General features: G+C 49.1%; 1 pseudogene; it reads left to right on the forward strand.

The window, feature by feature from the left end:
• Positions 1 to 1,374: 1,374 nt before the first annotated feature.
• The window catches only part of LOC146200922 (uncharacterized), a 38,103-nt pseudogene continuing 16,803 nt past the window's right edge, over positions 1,375 to 22,674 (forward strand).

Consider the following 22,674-nt stretch of genomic DNA (forward strand, 5'->3'; position numbering starts at 1 on the left):
GAGCGGAGCAACAGGAGGAGCAGCTACCTACAGGCGACAGCGGTGCTACACTGCAGTAGTAAGTCCTCTCCTCTCTTCGAACCGGCGCGAGTGCTACTGTCCGAATAAGGCTTTAGAGGTGCATGGAAACACGCTTCGCTTATGAGAATCCAGACAGGCGAAAACAGCAAGCAATGAGCGACGAAGAGAACAATGGGGCGCGAGACGCCGATCCAGGGGCGCGGCACCCAATCAGTACGGAGCCGGGCGCGCTGGGAAGCCAGATAGAGAGACAGATCGTGCTCGCCAGAGAGCAGCGGCTTGCCGCAGAACGACAAATTGAACTCGCAAAAATTCAGGCCATGCAGTGGAGAGGCGCTGGAGAGGGCTTGGATTCTACGGACGCGTGGGACGCGCACGCCGAGGTGAGACGCTTTTCAAAGCTACTCGCAGGAGCATTTCCAAAATTTCCGACGGACGCCGAGGAGTGGTTTGAGTCCACTGAGAACACGCTTCAGGTGTACGACGTCCCAAGAGGCCGATGGGGTCAAATAATTTTCCCATTGATAGCAGAAAAAGTACACTTTCTTTCTACGCGGCTGACACCATCTCAGCATAAACATTATGACGCGCTCAAAAGGATGGTGCTTGAAGAGCTAAAGCTTTCGACGGGCGAATGCCTAAACAGATTTCGAGGGTAAGAAAAGAGGGAAAATGAGGGGTGGAGACCTTTCGTCACATGCCTACAAAGTTACATTTGTACCTAGAGTCGCGAGGAGTCAAAACCCTAGAAGGGCTAACCAAATTGCTGGTGGCGGACCAGGTAAAATGTCATTTTTCAGACGAGGCGCTTAAGTACGTAATCCTTCAAGAAGGAAAGAGATGGGTGAAGGCACCCGAGATGGCTTCACTCCTACAAACGTTTGAAGAGGCTGAGGGCAAAAACAGCGCCGGGAAGAAATCGGAGCTGAGTAGAGGCCAGGGCGCTAGCGGAAGAGCAGTCACGCAATTGAGAGAACCAAGACGCTCTAAACCTCAGGTGCTGAACGCTAGATCTCGGTCCAAAGGCTGTTTTAGGTGCGGATCTACAGAACATCTAAAGGTTGCCCACATAACCAAAACCAAACCCATGAAAAGGCCCCCAACACGAACGGGGACAACCTTTCTGCAAGGGTCACAATGGCAGACGCATCAAGCGTGCGTAGTGAGCTCACACCTTTGACCCTTTATTGTAGGGACGAGAAAATCAGTGCTATTCTCGACACGGGGGCCGAGATTACAGTCGTAAGGGAGAGTGTTGTGCCAACCGGGTTGACGCAGCCCCACGGGTCGATAAACCTGGTTTCTTCCTTCGGTAAACAGGTAAAAGCTAAGCTCGCGCTGGTACCGCTAACTATGCGTAACGACACAGGGGTTTTTGCTGAGGTGGCGGAAGCCGTGCCAGTGCTCTGCGCCATCACTGATAAGCTGGTGGCGCAAACAGATTCTCTGTTGTCCCAAGAGGCGTGGGAATCCCTGAAGGAGGCAGGCGGATTCAAAGGAGTCGTAGCTCCCGGGGGCAAGGAAGCCACGACCTACACAGACGAAGCCGCGACTGATACAGAGGAAGCCGCGACCGGCATAGCGACGGAGGAGGCAGAGCGCACCACGGAGCAGACCGAAAGGGCCATAATTGCGGTAATTTCGGTACAACAGACAGAAGCAGACTCACAAGAGGTGGCACCGGCCGAGGTCACTGCGGGCGACACGGGGAAAAGCCAAGCGGAAATGTTTCGGGAGCAACAGCGAGCAGACGCAACTTTGGAAAGGGCATGGAAGGACGCGCATGCATGCAAGGGAGGTATGTCAGTATGGTAGAAGGGTTCCTTTATCACGCGGACAGGTTGATGGGACAACCAGTATCACAACTTGTTCTACCTAAATCTAAGCGGGAGGAGGTCCTACAGATGGCCCACGAATCGAGTTGGGGAGGTCACTTAGGATTTCGTAAGACTAAGGCTAGAATAAAATATAGTTTCTTTTGGCCAGGGATTGAGGAGGACGTGAGACGCCACTGCAATAGTTGCAGAGTTGCCAGATGAGATCGGACTTATGCAGGGCGGACAACATACCCATTCAACCACTGGTGAGACCCCGCTATCCGTTTGAACAGGTGAACGTCGACGTAATCGGGCCGCTTGAGCCTTCGTCGGGGAGGGGTCACAGGCATGCGTTGTGCATCATCGATCTGTGCACTCGCTGGCCTGAGGTGGTATACCTAGGCTCAATCAGCGCAAAAGCTACCGGCGACGCCCTCCTGACGGTGTTCAGCCGGACTGGTGTGCAGGAAATAGTCGTATCTGACTGCGGCACAAACTTCACCGCCGAGCTCACCAAAGTTTATCTGACAAGGCTAGGCTGTTCGCCGAGGTTTTCAACCCCAGGCCACCCGCAGAACAATGGGGCAGTTGAACGGTTCAACAGAACTTTTAAGAACATGCTTTATCATGTGATACAAAAGGAAGGTAGGAATTGGTACAGGTATGTCCCTTTTCTTCTGTGAGCCTACAGGGAAGTGCCCAACGATACTACGGGGGTGGCTCCCTTCCAGCTGCTTTACGGTCGACAACCGACAGGCCCGTTAGGTGTTATGAAGCGGGCGTGGACAGGCGAAGTAAACGTGCCCCCGACCCTTGCGACATCCCCCTCGGAGTACCTGAAGCAGTTGCAAACGCATTTAAGGCAAGCAGCCGAGACAGCTGAGTTGATTAGCGAGAAACAACAGAACGCGTATGCCCGCCAGTTTAATAAGCGGACTTCCAATAAAAGTTTCGAGGTGAGAGAAGAGGTGTTGGTCTTCGACGACCACTCACGGGGAAAATGCTCCCAAAATGGAAGGGGCCGGGAGCGGTTACGGGCCGGTATAGGGACCACTCATATTTTGTCGAAATGCCCGAAGGTAGCCGAAAGCTATTTCATGCCAGTAAGCTCCGGGCCTACCATAGTAGGGCAATGGCGTTGAGCGTCATGTTCGGGGAGGACGGTTCTTTCAGGGAGGTAGAATGCACACCTCGGCTGCCGGTTCGCCGAACAGATCCTAAGCTGTTCCCCGCGGACATGAGTGCCCACCTGCAGAGCAAAGTGCGAGAGCAGATCGTGAGGATATTCGGAGACTATCAAGACTTGTTTGACGGCAAGCCTGGAGTAGCCAATGTAAAGCAACATGACATCATCCTGGAAAGAGGCTTCACGCCAAAAGCATTGCGCATGTACCGGGTGCTAGCGAGCTTAAGAGGGGAAGCGGGCAAACAGGTAGATGAACTGCTGAGCCTTGGCTTAATCTCCCCGCTCGAAAGCCCACATGCTCATCCCGTCGTCTGCGTATCCAAACAAGATGGGAGCATACGGTTATGCGTGGACTTTCGCGTGTTGAACACGGGTACGGTGGCGGACGCCTACCCGATGAGTCCGCCACCGTACCCGAGAACTGATAATGCAAGTAGGCAGGGCACGTTTTATCACCCGTACCCCCGTACCGCGAGAACTGATAATGCAAGTAGGCAGGGCATGTTTTATCACGTTGCTCGACCTACGAAGGGGGTACAGGCAAATGCCGATGGCCCCCTCCGCCCAGCTCATAATAGCGTTCGTGTGTCACCGAGGACAGTTCGCGTGGAAAGTGATGCCCTTCGGGCTAAAGAACGCAGCGCGAACGTTTCAGAGGGCGATGGACAACCTCTTGCGCCCACATTCAGAGTACGCGTGCGCATACCTCGATGACATTGCGGTGTTCAGCGGAACGCTAGAGGAACACCTGCAACATCTACGCCAGGTTTTTGAGGCTCTAAGACAGGCCAACCTCAGGGTAAAGGTAGAAAAATGTCAGGTGGCGCGGGGTCGATACGCTACCTGGGACACATTGTCGGATCAGGGCGGCACGCGCCAGACCCCGATAAATCGGCTGCAATCAAAGGGCTGGAAGCCCCAATGGCTAAAAGAGAGCTGCGGAGTGTCCTCGGATTGTGCGGCTACTATCGGGAGTATGTGCGCAACTATGCTGAGGTGGCGAGGCCGTTGACAGAGCTCACGAGAAAAAAGGGGCCGAACAAAATTCCGTGGCCTGCGGAAGCCGAACGGGCGTTTCAGTGGCTCAAGGATGCGCTTTGTCAGGCCGCTGCTCTTGCGACGTCGGACCCGAGCAAGCCATTTTGGCTTTACACCGACGCCTCAGCGTTCGCCGCAGCGGTTTGCTTATCTCAGCGGGATGAAAACGGCGCAGAAGTCCCGATCGCGTTTGCGAATCACGTTTTCTCCGACGCAAACCAGCTGGTTTACGATCGAGAAGGAGGCATTTGCGGTCATTTGGGGATTAAAGAAGTTTGACGTCTGGCTCTTCGGCGCCCTGGTTACCGTGGTTTCTGACCACAATCCCCTTTCCTTTCTCTCGCTCAGCGCTCCGCTAGGAGCTAAGCTAACACGCTGGACACTAGCGTTACAAAGGTACAATGTAATGGTGCAGCACCGGAAAGGGCGCTCGCATGGTAACTCTGACGCATTGTCTCGGCTGCGTAATAGTTGCTGAAATTCGGACAGTGCCGCGCGGGCCAGGGCGGAGGCGGGGGAGGACCCCTTCTCACGGCAACAGTGAAGTGATCAAGAGACTCGAGGGTGCGAAACAAGTGAATGCATGTGGGAGTGGACGCAGTGGAGTTTCGTAGACTGTCCACGTATTCGTAGCTGTCATTGGGGCAGAGTTGTCCACGAATGTTGGTGTGAAGGGATCACTGTAGCCTTTTAGTTCTGTTTTTTTTTTTTTGTATGCTTGTGATCATGATACTTTGTTTTTTGTTGTGATGCTCCCACAATATGTGAGTATTGTTTGTCCGTATGTAGTGTTGGCGTTGTGGTCGCATTTGGGCAGTGAAGCTAGGTTCATCGGTCACTTGAAGGAATTAATTCTAAACGGCGCCCTCGGGCACCGTGTAGAATCTCAGAAGGGGCGTGTAAGGAAACGACGGGCACCAGATTAGCGCGGGCCCCGATGGAACGCTGTAGCGAACGCACTCGTGACGACAGGAGGGTCGTGACAAGAACGCTCTGTTCTTTTGTTTCTTTTTTTTGGGGGGGGTACATCGGGTTGAACGCGCTGTCTCGACCGCGCGGGGGCAGGTGAGACGCTCATTCATGAAGCGCCCAATCGAAGGACGTGACCCTAGGAGTTTTGCCTTTCCTTTTTTGCTTATGAGAGAGAGGGTTTAGTCATCCTAAAGTTGAAGGGGGCGCTGGACATCAGAACCAACCAACACGGTCGATGTTTTGTGGTGATTGGTTGTGACGGAATTTAGGGCTGGACCTAAGGGGGTTAAAACCAAGCCCGAGGGCACGATCCGGCGTTCCGGGAGAGGTTTTGATGCTCTGCATCGTCGGCTATGCCGAGGTGGGAATATTTCCCTTTTTGTCGGTTCCACCTTACATCTCTGTCGTAAATGCTGTAAATATTTGCTGTGTGTATAAATATTCAGTTTTTTTTCTTCTCGCCAACCCCTGCCTTCAAGTCTTCACCCATACCGTCTCTGACGGGACTCCTCTGGCGAAAAAAAAAAAACATCCGCTGAACCACATTACCGTCTCTGACGGCGCACCACTGGTGCACAGAGAAGAAGAACCACCATTTGGAAACTTTACTCCTATAGACTTATTTTTAGCCGCTATAAATAGTTTTGCCTCCATTTACTTGTTTTAGTTCGTTTCACTGATATTGTCTCTAAACACAATTATTAATAAATGATATGTTTGTATTCGTAGTCACATTGTATTCTTGCAAGCCAGGCTAGGTTTGTGAGCGAGGGGCAGAAAGAGAAACAGGGTGTTGGCCTGGAGAGAAACAGGAAGTTGACAGGGATCCCACGAGGGCTCTATCTTCCTCAGTACACAGGCACACTGCAAATGACACTTCACGCTGATGAGTGTCGCTTGTGGCGACACGTGCGTCCCACGGGAGCCAGCATGCTGGAAATTTGCGTTTACACTCAGTCTTTCAGATCACAAGGTTTCTCTTCCCCTTCGTCTTTAAAGATACGCGTTAAAAATTTCGTAGCGCACAGCAGAATCTGTATGCCGAAGGGCGAAAGCCTGACCGTTGCTGCTGTACACGGTACATCACGCGCCCCTTGTATTGATTTTGCTAACAATGCAGGGCTGGTGCCGTACAGTGGAAATTTTCTTTCCTTGGAACGCGTGCATTGAACGGTACGCCGTCGCGCCTGTCGGGCGGCGTTCCTTGGCGCGCGTCCGTTCTAAGTGTGGGATTGGCAATACAGAGCAGCGCAGCTGATCGTAGAGCCCCCTACGTTGTCATAAAGATGGCGATGACACATCTCGCGAAATGTACAGCATGTTGTACAATTAGAGACGCGCTGTAGAATGCTTCTCCCAGCTAAACCGTCGAATCCTCGCAGTTCAAATTTCGCACAGAAATGGCATTTTGTCGTTAGTATTGCCGTTAGTATAACATGGAGAAAATTGAGCATGCTGTAAAGAACGGGGGAAGCCTTAAAGCGGTAAAGAAGAAATTGGGCATAGGCAAAAACCAGATGTATGCGATAAGGGACAAAGCGGGCAACGTCATCACTAATATGGAAAATATAGTCAAAGTAGCCGTTCCAGACGTTCCACCAGTGACGAAGGACGAGGTCAAGAAAGCACTAGAAACTATGAAAAGGGGGAAATCAGCTGGAGAGGATCAGATAACTACAGATCTGCTGAAGGACGGGGGGGATATCGTGCTAGAAAAACTGGCCACCCTGTATACGCAGTGCCTGGTGTCATCGACGGTACCGAAACCATGGAAGAATGCAAACATTATCCTCACTCACAACAAAGGGGACTCTGAGGACCTTAAAAATTACAGACCAATCAGCCTACTGTCTGTTACGTATAAGGTATTTACTAAGGTAATCGCTAATAGAATCAGGACAACCTTAGACTGCAATCAAGCAAAGGATCAAGCAGGGTTTCGGAAACGGTACTCTACTACCGATCATATCCATACCATCAATCAGGTGATAGAAAAATGCTCGGAATATAACCAGCCCTTATGCATAGCATTCATTTATTACGAAAAAGCATTTGACTCAGTTGAAACCTCGGCGGTGATGCAGGCATTGCGAAATCAGGGGGTAGACGAGCCGTACGTGAAAGTGCTGGAAGATATATATAGTGGCTGCACAGCAACCATAGTTCTGCATAAGGAAAGTAACAAAATTCCTATAAAGAAAGGTGTTAGGCAAGGAGATACAATCTCTCCAGTACTACCCACGGCTTGTTTAGAGGAAGTATTCAGAGACTTGGAATGGGAGCAGTTAGGGATAAGGGTAGATGGAGAATACCTGAGTAATCTGCGATTTGCTGATGACATTGCCTTGCTAAGCAACTCGGGGGATGAACTGCAAATAATGATTGATGACCTAGACAGGAAAAGTAGAAAGGTAGGCTTGAAAATCAATATGCAGAAGATTAAGGTAATGTTCAACAGCTTCGGGAAGGAACAGCAGTTTGCATTAGGTAGCGAAATACTGGAAGTAGTGGACGAATATGTCTACTTAGGACAGGTAGTAACTGCAGATCCGGACCACGAAAAGGAAATAACAAGAAGAATAACATTGGGATGGAGCGCATTTGGCAAGCACTCGCAGATTATGACTAGCAGCTTACCGGTATCGCTCAAGAGGAAATTATACAACAGTTGCATCTTGCCTGTACTCACCTATGGGGCTGAAACGTGGAGGCTAACCAAGAGAGTTCTACTTAAATTGAGAACAACCAAGAGGGCTATGGAACGAAGAATGGTAGGGGTAACATTAAGAGATAGAAAGCGTGCAGATTGAGTCAGAGAAATAACTCAAGTTACCGACATTCCAGTAGAAATTAAGAAGAAGAAATGGACATGGGCAGGACATGTAGTGCGAAGAGAGGATAACCGATGGTCGCTGAGGGTAACAAACTGGATTCCAAGGGGAGGAAAGCGTAGCAGGGGGCGGCAGAAAGTTAGGTGGGCGGATGAGATTAAGAAGTTCGCAGGGGTCAAGTGGATGCAGCTTGCACAGAACCGGGTTAAGTGGAGAAATATGGGAAAGGCCTTTGCCCTGCAGTTGGTATAATCAGGCTGATGATGATGATGATGATGATGATTTTTCAATATCAAATTGGTAGGGGCACGTGCTTGATTCAATGAAAAGAAGTGGGATGTTCTTACTACATGCGGCGGCGGTGAAGCAACCATCGCAACGCTAACACCAGATTATTGAGGCTAGAACATTTGTAGCCAGATGCGACATCTTGTGCTGTTTCCCCCAACTCTGTAACAACAGAACAAAAGGCGACGGAAGGTTGTTGCACAAGATGGCGCCACCGGTGTTGTCGTTATGGCAATGGTTTCTTTTGATTTGCCGCCGCCGCGTACGGTAAAAACATCCTACTTCTTTTGATTGAATCAAGCAAGTACCCCCAAAAAAATTGGTATTAAAAATTTCTAAAGATAAAATGCCACTTCTGTGCGATGCGAAATTTGAAATGCGAGCATTCCGCGGTTTAGATGCGAGAATCATACTACAGCGCGCCTCTAATTGTGCACACGCTTTAGCGAACCAATCTCACGCACAGATCTCGCGTACGCGAGATTTTAACCATGAGCCAAGAAAAGCTTTCGCCTTAATAACAAAAACTTGCTTTTTTTTATTGCGAAAGCAATACAACACCAGGTTTCGAGCCTTCAGCGTAGCGTGGTTCGGTAGTTACGCTTTACAGCACGTGACTACTGACGTCATACCAGCGTGAGAGCTGGGCTACCAAGTCGGCTCTTCAGCGTAGCATGGCTCGTAGCCACGCCGGGCGTTTCGCGCTTCTCCCACTTCGTGCGCTGTAGTCTAACAGGTGGTGCGACGTCATAAGAGAGACGAAGATGGGCTACCAAGTCGGCTCTTCAGCGTGATGTGGCTCGTAACAACGCCGGACGTTTCGCGCTTCTCCCACTAGGTGTGCTGGGGTCTAACAGGTGGTAGAATCACCGGAGTGAGTGAGTGAGTGCGAAGACTTTATTTACACCGACATGGACCTCGGGGCAGGGGCTCCGCCAGGGGGAGGGTATCCTTGCCAGCTCTCCTGCGCCGTGGCCGCAGAAAAGGTCTTGGAGTAAGCCTTCTCCGCCAGGCGTAGGACGATCTTTTGTTCATCCACATTTGGGCTGCGGTGTAGGACTCCCAGGTAATTTGATCAAGGGGATCAGTTTTTTTAGCTCTCGGAAAATCGGGGCATTTTCCAGATTAGGTGATTTTGACTCAGAGGTACGTTGCAGAGATTGCAAGCCTCTGGGTCCCCTGTCAACTCATTATGGAGAGTAACATGAGGAAAGAAACGATTGGCCTGAAGTTTCCGCCAGGCCCTGCATTCCGAGGGAATCAGGGACCTATCTGGTGGTGGATAGATCCTTCTGTTTAGTCTGGGAGTCTCAGAGACCTCCTTGAAGGTGATGAGGGGGTCTTTGTCTCCGGGTAGCGGGGTCTCTATGGCCGCTCGGATGTACATCTCCAGCGAGGCAATGGGCAGCCTCATTGCCTGGTAGACCCTCGTGAGCTGGAACCCAGATGACTGAAACCTCCCGGTTTAGCGTGTGCTCTCTCAGTAGACTGGCCGCCTGCTAGGAAATTAGGCCTTTGTCGAAGTTCCTAACAGCCGCTTTATTGTCTGAAAGGATAGTTCTGGCTTTAGTGCCTGTACATGCTAGCGCTATCGCAGCCTCTTTAGCTATTAAAACCTATTAAAGCGTTACGCGTATTAATAGATCCAATTACTTTCTGGGAGTGGTTCCCATCTACCACTTCTATGACCGCGGCCCCTTCTAGCCCGCAGGCAGCATCGCAATAGGCTGAATCCTCTGGAGGGTCGTTTTTTAGTTTGCTTTGAATAAATTTTGCTCTATGCATTCTCCGTTCCTTGTCATGAATCAGGTGCATATTCTTAGGGATCGGCGCAATTTTGAATAGTCTCTGCGTCTCAAGCTCCAGGAGTTCAGCGACATAGGCTGGCTCACCTGACTGAAGCTGTAGTTCTTGCAGTAATTTTCGGCCCACTACAGTGGAGTTAAGCCGCCAAATCTGGGCCTCCCTGACCGCTTTAGCAATCTCTTCCCAGGTATTATGCATTCCCATAGCTAGAAGCTTCTCTGTCGACGAATTGGGGGGGATGCCTAAAGCCCTTTTGAACGACGTTCAGATTCTTTTCTCTAACTTCTCTACTTCACCAGGAGTGAGATTGAGAAAGGGGGTGGCATAAGCTATCCTGCTGATTACAAAGGCACGAAGCAGATTTATTAGGCAGCGTTCTCTGAGGCCTTTGTTCCTGTGAGAGATTCACCTGAATATCCCCGTTACCTGGTCGACATACGTGTGCAGCTTTTTCAGGATAGCGGTGGTTATCCTATTCTGCTGTAGGAAATACCCCAGGATCCTAATGGTGCTGACTCTCGGTACCTTGCTCCCTCTAGAATCACTGGAAATTTTTTTCAGAGTACCGCATTCCTTTTCGTCTTTCGTGTTTTGACCTTAGTCAGTGGCCAGTGAATTTTAGCCATGGTTCCTGACCAGACGATATGCCGTCAAACTATCGACTACACGGTTCTTTAAACCGGGCTCAGGTGGTCTCGAGTCCGGAATTCACGAAGGAGTGATTTCATTCGAGCGGACGCAGGCTTACACAGCACTGCGCTAACTCTGCCCCCACCCCTCCGTACACAGTAAACACGCAACATTATGGCGGAGCCTGCAAACACACTCTTCACTCACCCATTACCCTTGTTACGAACGCTGTGTTGCGAACGCTGTCCGCAAAAGAACGGTTGTCCGCGCGGAGGATGCTGGTACTACCGCACCGTTCTTTGAGGCGCTCACCGTTTCTGGGGCAGACACGTTCGGGGACAACGACGAAGGCGGCTGTCGCTAAACGAACTTTGTGTGAAGCAGACGCGTTTTAATGTGCTTCCTTTTAATAACCAGTACATTCAGTTGTTTGTTCATTCCTTTGCTTTTCTCCTTCAACGAGAACGTATTAACAAAACGATTAGGCATAACAATCCTATCGCAACACCATCCCTCCTTTCTCATTTCTGCCTGTACCCTATGCCCAGAGCCCTTTGCCTCTGCCCCAGTCAGCCGCTCCCAGTGCTCGGCGCTCCCCTCCCGCTAGGTATAGAGTACTTCAAGACCTGGGAAAACCATTCTGCACTCAAAGGACCCGGCCGTGGAGACAATCGCCACCGCACGGAATGTCAGTGTTATGAACCTTAGGGACATTAACAGTTGAGTTATGGTCGGGTCGTGCTGGGACCAGAGGCTTGTGGGCCCTTAACTCCTTGGTGTTATTAGTTTTTCTGTATGTCTGTCCTCTATCTGTCTGTTGTTCCTCAACGGAAGCGGCATAGTTGCCTGTCCTTTTTCTGTAGTCGATTCCAACACGAGGCGATGAGGTGAATGTTCGGGTAACAAGCACCGTGTGTCTCTAATTATTTTTCGCCTAGATGCGAGAACAGCGAAAAGGTTGTGTGTTGTTTAATATTGTGTAAATTTCCTGATAATAGCGGCATTATTATCTATTGGTCGAAGAGTGGTGAGAGAAATATTGACATACCCGATTAGGAGCGAAGGCGCGAGGCTTTCGGTAGGTGGCAGCCGTGAGGGCTGTTCACGTGGAATGTAGGACAGGTGGTGGCTAAGGGCCGTTGATTAGAGGAGTTAGGCCAACAAATTTAACACGGATGGTTTGGGTAGAGTCTGTATAATACTTGGCACCGAGTGAGCAAAAGCCAATGTTACGCAATCTTATTATTTGCATTTTGCTTATTAAATTCAGCACTGGAAACTTGTGTCACACGGAGTTTATCCATCCACGAATAACATCTACTGAGCCCAGCCAACCATCAGTCGCAAAATAAGCCCCACAGGGTTCATCACCATACCCACCGTCTCACTCGCATCACCATCAAGCCAGAGTAAAGCTTTTTCGCTGAATGAACAAGAGAAGGCAAGATGGAATACATCCGTTACCAGTCGCGAGACAAATGTCTGCCTGCGTGTGCAGATAGAGCAGCAATATCCTAGCACTGTCATATACTCGGTGTTTATGTTACTCGCGCAAGCGTGATTTAGACAAACAGAAATGATGAGCTAATCCAGTCGCAGAAACCGATGTTGCGTAAAAACAACAAATATGAATTTAAGTTTTGATCCGCGTACCGGTGTACTGACGTTTGGAATGGAAGGTCCACGCCGCAACGTTTTGAGAAAGGTAATCGCGGATGATAGCTAGACATCAGGTGCGGCGCGGGAGGCTATAGCGCCATCGCCTTTTTAGCCCCTGCGGAGCCGGTTGTGCTCGCTTTTTTTTCTTCTGCTGTTTGACTTATTCTTCCGCTTCGCACACCTGGTACTCTTTAATAACAAGTTAGCATTACAGGCCCCATCCACCGAATATCCGTTGCCGGCGCAGCGACCGAAAGGTCAGGAGATGGCGGGCGACATCTGGGAGCTGACGTGGCTGAGCCCTGAGAGAACGTAGGGTTGCCTGAATTTGCGTTCAGCCTCTCCTTTCATAACACGTTAAGCCGAAACACTGAGGCACGTAAATACGGCTTAGTTAGAAACACGCGGCTTGTATATGAGATAGCATATACGCTATCACGTTATGCCCTTACAGGCGGAGCCTATGTGTGCCCCAAACATTTTTGTACAGATACATACATCCACAACTATCCAACGTTTCCTGCCGCAATGTCATTCAGCTTTCCACGCCTAGACGCGGCAGCGGTGTATTTGAAGTACACAGACTGCCATGGAGCAGTCGTGCACTAAAACCAGTGCTACGGCTCCATTTTCGTGGCGTCCGAAGATTGCCAGCAATTATCGTTTTGTGTAGAATAGATTTTATTTCGACGGCCGGTGTCAGGTAGTAACTGCCACTTTCTCCAGTTTGCCTGATGATGAGAAAAAAAACTATAAACGTTTTTGGGCTCGGGGAATCTCTGACACTGCAGCGGGCTCATAGAAAGTTACATGTTTTAGCCTAGCATACAATGCCCCGTCTTCTACCTATCCTCCAGAGAATGCAAAATCACTCACGGAAGACGGTTCGACAGCCGATGCTGTTGGCGCCGGGGTATCTCAGAGTGCCTAAAGCATAGTTGCTTGTATTTGCCTACTAGCGTTTATATAACACCCTTCAGTTCAGCTCCAAAGAGCTGCAGATATTGTGTGACGGATTCTGGATCTGCTTTGAAGCATCGGCCATCCGGCACTGAAACTAGACACAGGCAAAACAGAAGTGATTTTGGTGATACCTGCAACAGAAATGCATTTAGATAATGATGGTTTATTTTTCTCTTCAGAAATGTACTTGCCGTATTTTTGCTTCTGGACACACAAAATTGTACACACTTATAAGTTCAATTTCAAAGGTAATATACCGCCTCCCTTAGTTTTTCTGATTTGCTTTCACAGTTGTTTTGCACAGCTACCTTGAATGAGTAGTAAAGTGCAGTATTTTACGCTACACTGTACTGTATTTGTAGCTAAGTGGTGCGTCCATTTAAACACGAAATATTCTTAAGGTACAGCCTTGGTGACAAGTTCACAAGCCAAAGGTTTTTTGTCTCAGCCACAAACTGAGGCCGTCATAGCGCAGTAAAGAATAAAGGGCTGTGAAATGTAATGAGCCAGTTTCTTGCTGTCATTAAAAATCATTTCCCAGCATAGTAAATGTCATTTTGACTTTATAGATGCCTTTATTGGTTCGTTTTGCGGCCGACAGAAAAATCCTTTAGCTTCAGGACTTTTGTCCAAGACATGCTAATAGCTCTGTCATCTTTCTTCGCGATGGAAGGAAGTGATTGCTGAACGCCAAAGCATGGTAATGTAACATGCAATAATGATTTTATCATACCGGTTTTTGTTGTCACTGTACGTCTTCTAATTTGTAACAACTTCCTCCCATCATTCTCAACACGATCGTTCGTTCTTTCTAACACTATTAGAGCAAGTGCTGCTCACTGGGGGCTGTTGAGCAATGAGGTACAATCAGTGAAAACTGCAAGAGGCACGCATCAGACGCGCTATGCTTAGCGCTCTTAGGTGTATTTAAAGCAGGCTGTTTGTGGTCTAGAGGGCAGCGACAAACGTACTCTAAGACGGTTTTTTGAATGATGGAAGATATAGATGGCGTGAAAGATCGCCTGCTAGGAGCACGTACGAGTAGCCCCGCCACTCATTGCGAGATAATTGTTTATATATTTTGCACCCTGCGGACGGCCAGCAGTGCTTTGACGCTATGCCTATCTCGCAGCCTGAAACACGGCAGGTGGATGTGACATTGACATTTGTTCCGCATGTGTGATGAGTGTTGTCTGCGGACGGCCAGCAGTGCTTTGACGCTATGCTTATCTCGCAGCCTGAAACACGGCAGGTGAATGTGTCATTGATATTTGTTCCGCATATGTGATGAGTGTTGTCTGCGGACGGCCAGCAGTGCTTTGACGCTATGCTTATCTCGCAGCCTGAAACACGGCAGGTAGATGTGACATCTATATTTGTTCCGCATATGTGATGAGTGTTGTCTGCGGACGGCCAGCAGTGCTTTGACGCTATGCCTATCTCGCAGCCTGAAACGCGGCAGGTGGATGTGACATTTATATTTGTTCCGCATATGTGATGAGTGTTGTCTGCGGACGGCCAGCAGTGCTTCGACGCTATGCTTATCTCGCAGCCTGAAACACGGCAGGTGGATGTGACATTGATATTTGTTCCGCATATGTGATGAGTGTTGTCTGCGGACGGCCAGCAGTGCTTTGACGCTATGCTTACCTCGCAGCCTGAAACGCGGCAGGTGAATGTGTCATTGATATTTGTTCCGCATATGTGATGAGTGTTGCCTGCGGACGGCCAGCAGTGCTTTGACGCTATGCTTATCTCGCAGCCTGAAACGCAGCAGGTGGATGTGACATCTATATTTGTTCCGCATATGTGATGAGTGTTGTCTGCGGACGGCCAGCAGTGCTTTGACGCTATGCTTATCTCGCAGCCTGAAACGCGGCAGGTGGATGTGACATTTATATTTGTTCCGCATATGTGATGAGTGTTGTCTGCGGACGGCCAGCAGTGCTTTGACGCTATGCTTATCTCGCAGCCTGAAACACGGCAGGTGGATGTGACATTTATATTTGTTCCGCATATTTGATGAGTGTTGTCTGCGGACGGCCAGCAGTGCTTTGACGCTATGCTTATCTCGCAGCCTGAAACACGGCAGGTGGATGTGACATTTATATTTGTTCCGCATATGTGATGAGTGTTGCCTGCGGACGACCAGCAGTGCTTTGACGCTATGCTTATCTCGCAGCCTGAAACGCGGCAGGTGGATGTGACATTTATATTTGTTCCGCATATGTGATGAGTGTTGTGTGCGGACGGCCAGCAGTGCTTTGACGCTATGTTTATCTCGCAGCCTGAAACGCGGCAGGTGAATGTGACATTGATATTTGTTCCGCATATGTGATGAGTGTTGTTTGGCATTTGCTCTCTATCTGCACCTTCAAAGGGAAGAGGTGAACGACCTCGTGCAATGAACATATTGCTCGCGAGTAAAGAGACACGTGCGCACTGGAAAGTATTAGTGCGATGAGTTTTAAAGAAAGCTCTCATATAGAAGCTTTTCCCATCGGCTACTAAAATGGTAACCGGAATGCTGGACAAAGTAATTTAAGGAGGGCCTTGGGTGCCCAGTGGAAGATTTTAAAAAGGGCTGTTTGTACAGGTTCAAAAACTATGTTTCGGAACGGGCTGAGCTTTGCGGGCTCCAAAGAACGAGTCGCACAAGCCAGACAGGTTATTGTCAAAAGCGTACTCTGGCCTAAAGTTCCCAATCATTCGGAATGGTAATACTTTTCTGGTCCAAGCGCAAAAAGCTGTAAATCACTAAATCAATTGAGTTTTACATTAGTGTCAAGTCCCGCGTTGTCATAATCGTCGCAAAAACAAATTGAAAACATCTCCACCTAGGACTAATACTGCGAAATCGCAATGTCAATATCCAGGAAGGTTACTCCAATCACATCGCGTGTCCTGTGTCTTTTTCTCTTGTGTGTGTCTTCCCGTGCGCTTTATCTTCAGTCAATTTACAATGCACCATCTAGCCCAACTTCAAGTTTTGTTAAACTTCCAATCACATCTACTAACGAAGAATTGTACAGGGCAACGAACTGGCGTAATTGCAGACATAATGAATACAACTCAATACCTCTGTTTTAGACGCGTGCGTTTTGCTGACATAAGGTTTGTGAATCCTCGCATATTTCTTTGAGCGAAATTAGACGAGAATTTTCAGAAAAGTCACGCATGACAAGACCGAGCACACACTACTTCCCGTAGTTTGGACAGAGCACGCGTGGCACACTGCGGATCCGCAGCAGCTGAAAATGCGATGATGCTGCATCGTGCATACTTACTCCTTTTGCTGTACGATGGATCATACGGCTTATCTGTATGTGGGAAAAAATGAACGTCATTCAATGTACTTCTTTGAAAGTACCCCCATTGTCGTGCTTGTTCTTCCGCAAAAAATAACCTAATAATTGCAGAACGGTTAAGATATATCCATTCGCAACTATTTGTGCGATGCAAATTTTTCTTGTAGCAATTGTTTTTCTAGAAGATTGCACTTTATGTTATCAGTCTGTCAGTCGTGACGGCACTTGATTACAAATACGCTGACTGGCGTGTCGTTCACGATGTCATGCGCAACGTCATTATACTCCAGTTCACTATTACAGCGTGGTGCAACGCCAACGTTGCGAAGCCGCAAGGTATACCCTTAACTGATGCCTTCAGGCGCTGTAATATCGATCATATACACAAGAGATCAAAAGACATCCACACCGGTGATACGCACACTACCAGCTAGCAATTTCTGGTATGAAGAACAATGAAACATTCTATTACAAAGGAAAGTAAGGGTAAAATAAGAAGAGGAAGAAAACACGAATAAAGTTTCAGAGAAAACATGTTAAAGCAACAGCAAAACGAAAACTATGTATAAACAATAAAAACATGCACCTCTTTTTTTTTCTTTTTTCCAGACTAAGCATTAGCACTTCCTTCCTGCTGAGCGCTACTGAAGGCACACTCACTCGCTCCCTATGCTGACCTGAAATAAAATTATCGATTGACTGAGCCAGCACCTTTACGTCCGCGAACCTGGCCGCACAATGCTTCACTCTTAGATATTGTTCAGTGCAATATTTTCCACATCAAGAGCAGTAGGTTGTTAACTTCTCCGGTGCCGACAATGCTTCACACGCACTCCCGCGCTCCCTTAGCCTCTTATCGTGGTAGCAGCTAATGTGCCCTACATACGCCATCGCGCTTGTCCGTGGAATCGTATATACCACTTAATCTCAGCAGTTGACGAAGCGCTCCACATGCAGCACGCCGCAGCCTTCATTGAGATCGGTCATTCTGTTTCACCTTCCTGCGTAGACCCTTTATCCTACTCGGTGCAGAAAGCACAGCCCCGACATTAATACGGCTCGCGATGTTCTTAAGAAGATGTGAAATTCGTGCGCGTAGAGCAGGACCACAACCTGTCTCCTCTGCCCAATCTTTTTATCCTATCTTGCCCGATGTCAAACAATCTTTAAACAGCTTTCAGCTGCAGATACAAAAATACTGTTAGGGATGCACTTCTAATCGACCACTCCATTTGTAGGTTAACACTCTCTCCCACCATGTGCAGTCGTGCCGCCGTGCAGGTGCGGCAGCGACTGCCGTAAACACGAGATAGCAAGCCCCTTCTTTACGAAGTTTGAATGGCCTTAGTAAGAACGCCTTTTGTCTCTCGTGTCCTGTATACCAACACGTATGATTTTCATGAGCACTAGCCTTGTATACAAATACTGTATCTGTGCGTTCTCGTGTAGCTCAAACATGAGCTCAAGGCCCGTATGTGCATTCGAGAACAGTGCCACAATGCTCTCAACCTTGGTCTCCGTATACACTCTCCATATACGGTAAGCAACCAAAAAAAGCATCTACATACCGGAATGCTTTAGCCACTCCAACTTCCTTCATATGGCTCAAAAGACTCCTGTCGCCCTTGGCAAGAAAGAGATCAATAAATATAGGAGCATTTAAAGACCTTAAGCAAATTCCATCTTTTTGCTCCAGAACACTTCCTTCAAATTCAACGTACAAGGAACGAAGGTATAGCATCAGCAGCCCTAAAAAACGACAGTGATCATTGCATTTTCATTTTGAAACTTCAGAGCTCCGTAACGTGCGATTGCTACTTCAACAGCGAGAATAGTCATCCGCTACGTGATGATGTAGAATAGATCTTTCGCAGCTGAGAAACACCTGATATATACTGCCCGTTGAAGGAGTTCAAACAGCTTATCTGAATTCGTCATCAGCAGCAAATGTTCTGAAGCAAAAAGATGGAATCTGTATAGGATCTTCAATTGCTTCTAATTGTGTGATCACTTCCTTAAATAGGGTGACAGGACACTTTTTAATCATATGAAGGAAGTTGGGATGGGCAAGGCATTCCGGCATGTAGAGGACTTTTTGGTTTGCCGGCCGTATGGAGAGTATACGGAGAGCAAGATTGGGAGCATTGTGGTACTCTTCCCGAATGTACACTCGTGCCTTGAGTTCACGTTAGCTGCTAGAGAACGTACACATATAGCATTTGGATATAAGGCTCGTATTTAATAAAGAACATAAGTGTTCGTATTGCAGGACAGGAGAGGCAAAAAGCATTCTCCCTTCGACTTAGGCCATACACAGTTGGTCAAGAGGGAGCTTGCTATCTCGTGTTTATGGCAGGCGCTGTCCATTTCCTGTCCAAACTTTATGGGAGAGAATGTTAACCTACAGATGGAGACGTTGAATAAAAGAGGATACCGTAAGAGTCGTTTGTAACCTGTAGATTAAAGCTGTTTAAGGATCATGCGACCTCAGGCAAGAGAGCGTAAAGACAGTGAGCAGAGGGGACAGGTTGTGGTCCTGCCCTACGTACACGAAATTTCCCATTGTCTTAAGGTGATTGAGAGCCGATTTAATTTAGTGTTGTGCTTTCTGCACCTAATAATTTAAAGAGTCTGTGCAGGACGATGAAAAGAATGAGTCAGCCCAAGGAAGGCTATGGCGTGCGAAATAAGGAGCGCTTCGTCAACTGCAGCAAATGAGTGGTGTATAACATTTATCTGATATGTGAGAACGCGTGTGTGAGGCTGACTGGCCGCTCCCTCAGTGAGAGGCTAAGGGAGCACAGGAATGCGTGTGAAGCATTGTCGGCTCCAAGGAACTTGGCAACCTACTGCTCTTGGTGTAGAAAAGGCACTGAACAAGATCCAAGGGTGAAGCACTGTGCGGCCAGGTTCGCGGACACAAAGGTGTTGGCTCGGTCAATAGATACTTTAAACAGAGAAGTTATCGAAGCCTTTAAAACTATTTGAGGAAAGGAAGGGGAGAGTGTGTGCGCCTTCAGTAGCGCTATGCCGGAGGGAAGTGATAATACTTGTTCTGAAAAGAGGCGAAGACGATAGGAGCATGTTTCCGTTGTTTAATTATAGTCTTTGTTTTATTGTTCATTCAATATCTTTCTCCGCATTTTCCTCTAACTTTTCTTCCTCTGCTTATTGTACCGGTGTGGATGTCTTGCTGTGATCTCTTGTGTATATGATGGACAATACAGTGCCAGAAGTCACCAGTTTCGTGTAACCAACAAGGCAACAAGACATTGTTCCCGACAACAACCTTGCACAGAAGTTTTAATCTCGAAAAACACCCCTTCTTATCACCCTGAACTTGAGAATATATGAAAGTTCTAGTGAGAGCAGGCAGTAAATTACACTACACACAATGCAGGCATGCGTAGCTCTTGTGAACATTCTATGAGCGCCTATGCTTGCCACTACTAACGTGGCGACAGTGTATGAAGGCATAGAGGACACGTTTCTTTAGGGCTACAGGGAAATGACAACAGAATGGACTGGCCCATCTCCAACGGGAAGAGTTATTCCCCTGATGCGACAAAACCGCACAACTCAGCGCGCTCTCTCAAAGCTCAGCTGGGGACAGAACGTCCCTCACCCCCTACATGCAACGCGCACCGACGTGCTAAACGTGAGTATTTCTGCGGCAATTGAAGCTAGGCGCATAATCTGGTCTATGAAACAGATTAATATATCGTTAACACGCAAAGTGATAAACAGCTCTACCGGCTGTTGGTAGACTTGCTATCTCGCGCAAGACACTACGAAATAAATTGTATAAACAAAACTTCGTAACATATGTCGAAATTCGATCCCGCGCTACTACTGAAAGCTGCGTTTGGGTGGCAGAAGCTGGTGCATGCGCGCGTCCGTGGGCGTGTGTGTTTGCGCGTACATGTGTGTGTGGGGGGGGGGGGGGAGAACTAGAGCTCCGAACAAAAGCTCCCGACGAGTCGCTCGTCGAGTATGTCACGGAGCAAGTGTAACGAGTAATCCGACAGAGCCACCCCACCTTCGCTCTTTACTTGCGGGGAAGTCGTTACAGGAACCTGAATGAGCTTGGCATGGAAGAGCGTCAAGTACAAGCTGAAATTCCAGCTGCTCGCGCGTACCGGCCCCCGCTACCCTCATTGGAATGTCTGGAGCTCAGCTGCGCCTGGAAGGGCAGTGCGCGCTCAAGGAATAAAAATGCTCGAACGTCATGTGTTTCAGATGAGGGCGCGTTTCCGGAAATCTCGGATAGCGCTCTTGATCTTTACTCGAACGGGAAGAGGATCATCGAAGCTGAGCGAGAGGATACGGGGTCAGCCTCACGTCGACCGCCCAATAGAGATTAACAAAAAAGGTCAAACGATCGCTCAAGGTTGGTTGGTTGGTTGGTTTGTGGGGTTTAACGTCCCAAAGCAACTCAGGCTATGAGAGACGCCGTAGTGGAGGACTCCGGAAATTTCGACCACCTGGGGTTCTTTAACGTGCGCTGACATCGCACAGCACACGGACGCCTTGCTTTTCGCCTCATACGGACGGACAGCATAGTGGTGGTACTGGCTAGACAGGCTCTCACGGATGATTGTACGCGAGAGCACCATCGTCTGCCTCAGGCTAGAGCCCGGAATCCCGGGTCATGCTTCACTTGTGGCCAAGTTGGTAACATGGCTCGTGCCTGCCCTGCGAGCTAGGTAAACGAGGTAAGCCGCCGGTAGCAGCGCCGGCAGCTGAAGCGGATCCGAGGAACGGAGCTGCAACATTGGCACCCTCACTGCTCAGGATCGGAACACCGACCACTACCCGGGCTCCGTTCATAGATCTTGCGAAGGCAGGGACTACGTTCCGAGCCCTGCTTGATACTGGGACTACGTTCCGAGCACTTCCCTAATCAGAGACGAAGTTGTTTCCCGCCTTCAACAGAGCGGCATTCGTGTGCGAAAGTGCCGCCTGCCCCTCCAGTTGACGAGCGGAGAAGTATGCTCCAGTGGTGATGTGCGCCTCGTCGCACGTTGGATTCAGCGCACCCGGCGACAATGTTTCATTCAACTGCTCGGACTCACGGTACCAGTTATTATCGACCGACATTTCTTGTACCGTACGGGAATCGTGGTTGATATCTGCAACGGTGGTTACCGGGAAAGCCTGTTCGCGCCACTCAAGTCGTTCGCCACAGCACCGACCGTGACGGCCGAAAGGACAGCTTCCAAGGTGTAAAAGAAGAATACTTCCCGAGGAAGCGGCGCTCCCCCTCAGCCACGGAATACAGCAGCTGAGGCCCGCCTCCATGCCGTGCGCGTGGATGCGGAAGAGCGTTTACGGGGTCTGCTGGCGAATGCCGACACCCTGACAGACTATGAGCGCGGGCGATGTTGATGGACCGCCCCGGCTGTACCAAGTTTATACAGCACCGCATTAAGATAGGAGAGGCGCAGCCTTGAACCTTAGACCGGTCAGCCAAGCCTAAAAGCAGGCGTCTGACGCAGGGCTGGAAGAAGTGATTGATGCGGGAATTGTTCACCTGCTCATCAAGCCCCTGGGGATTCCCAGTTGTGCTTGTCCCCAAAAATGATGGTAGCTCACGACTGGCGTGGACTACAGGCGGCTGAATGTGGTCACACAAAGGGATGCATACCCCTTTCGGAGCGTGGACGACATTATTTAGAACCTCGGAGCAGCGCGGTAGTTTTCTACTTTGGACGCTAGCAAAGGCTATCTCCAAGTAGAGATCCAACCGGGCGACGAGTGCAAAGCGGCGATCACCTGTCATAGGGGTCTCTACGAATTCGCTAGGATGCCCTTCAGTCAGTCCGAAAGTCCGAGCACATTTCAGCGGCTGAGCGACCCTGTACTGGGAGACGTCAAATGGCATCACTCCCTCGCCTAACTGGACGACCTCGTCATCTACTCCCGGACATTCGAGGAACACCTCGATCAGCTCCGAGACGTTCTGGGAAACCTCAGAACAGCAGGTCTCACACAGAACCCGCTAAGGCACAGCTGTGCAGAGCTGAAGTCAGTTTGCTTGGCTACCGTGTTCAGCGAGGACAAGTGTCTCCTGACCCTGACAAACTTCATCGCTATCCTGACATTCCTGGTGCCAGACGATGTAAAGGCCGTGCACCATTTTCTCGGCATGGTGG

Source organism: Amblyomma maculatum, chromosome 2 (genome assembly GCF_055883805.1).
Source record: "Amblyomma maculatum isolate TAMU_Amacu chromosome 2, ASM5588380v1, whole genome shotgun sequence".
In the NCBI taxonomy this organism is placed as follows: Eukaryota; Metazoa; Arthropoda; class Arachnida; order Ixodida; family Ixodidae; genus Amblyomma; species Amblyomma maculatum.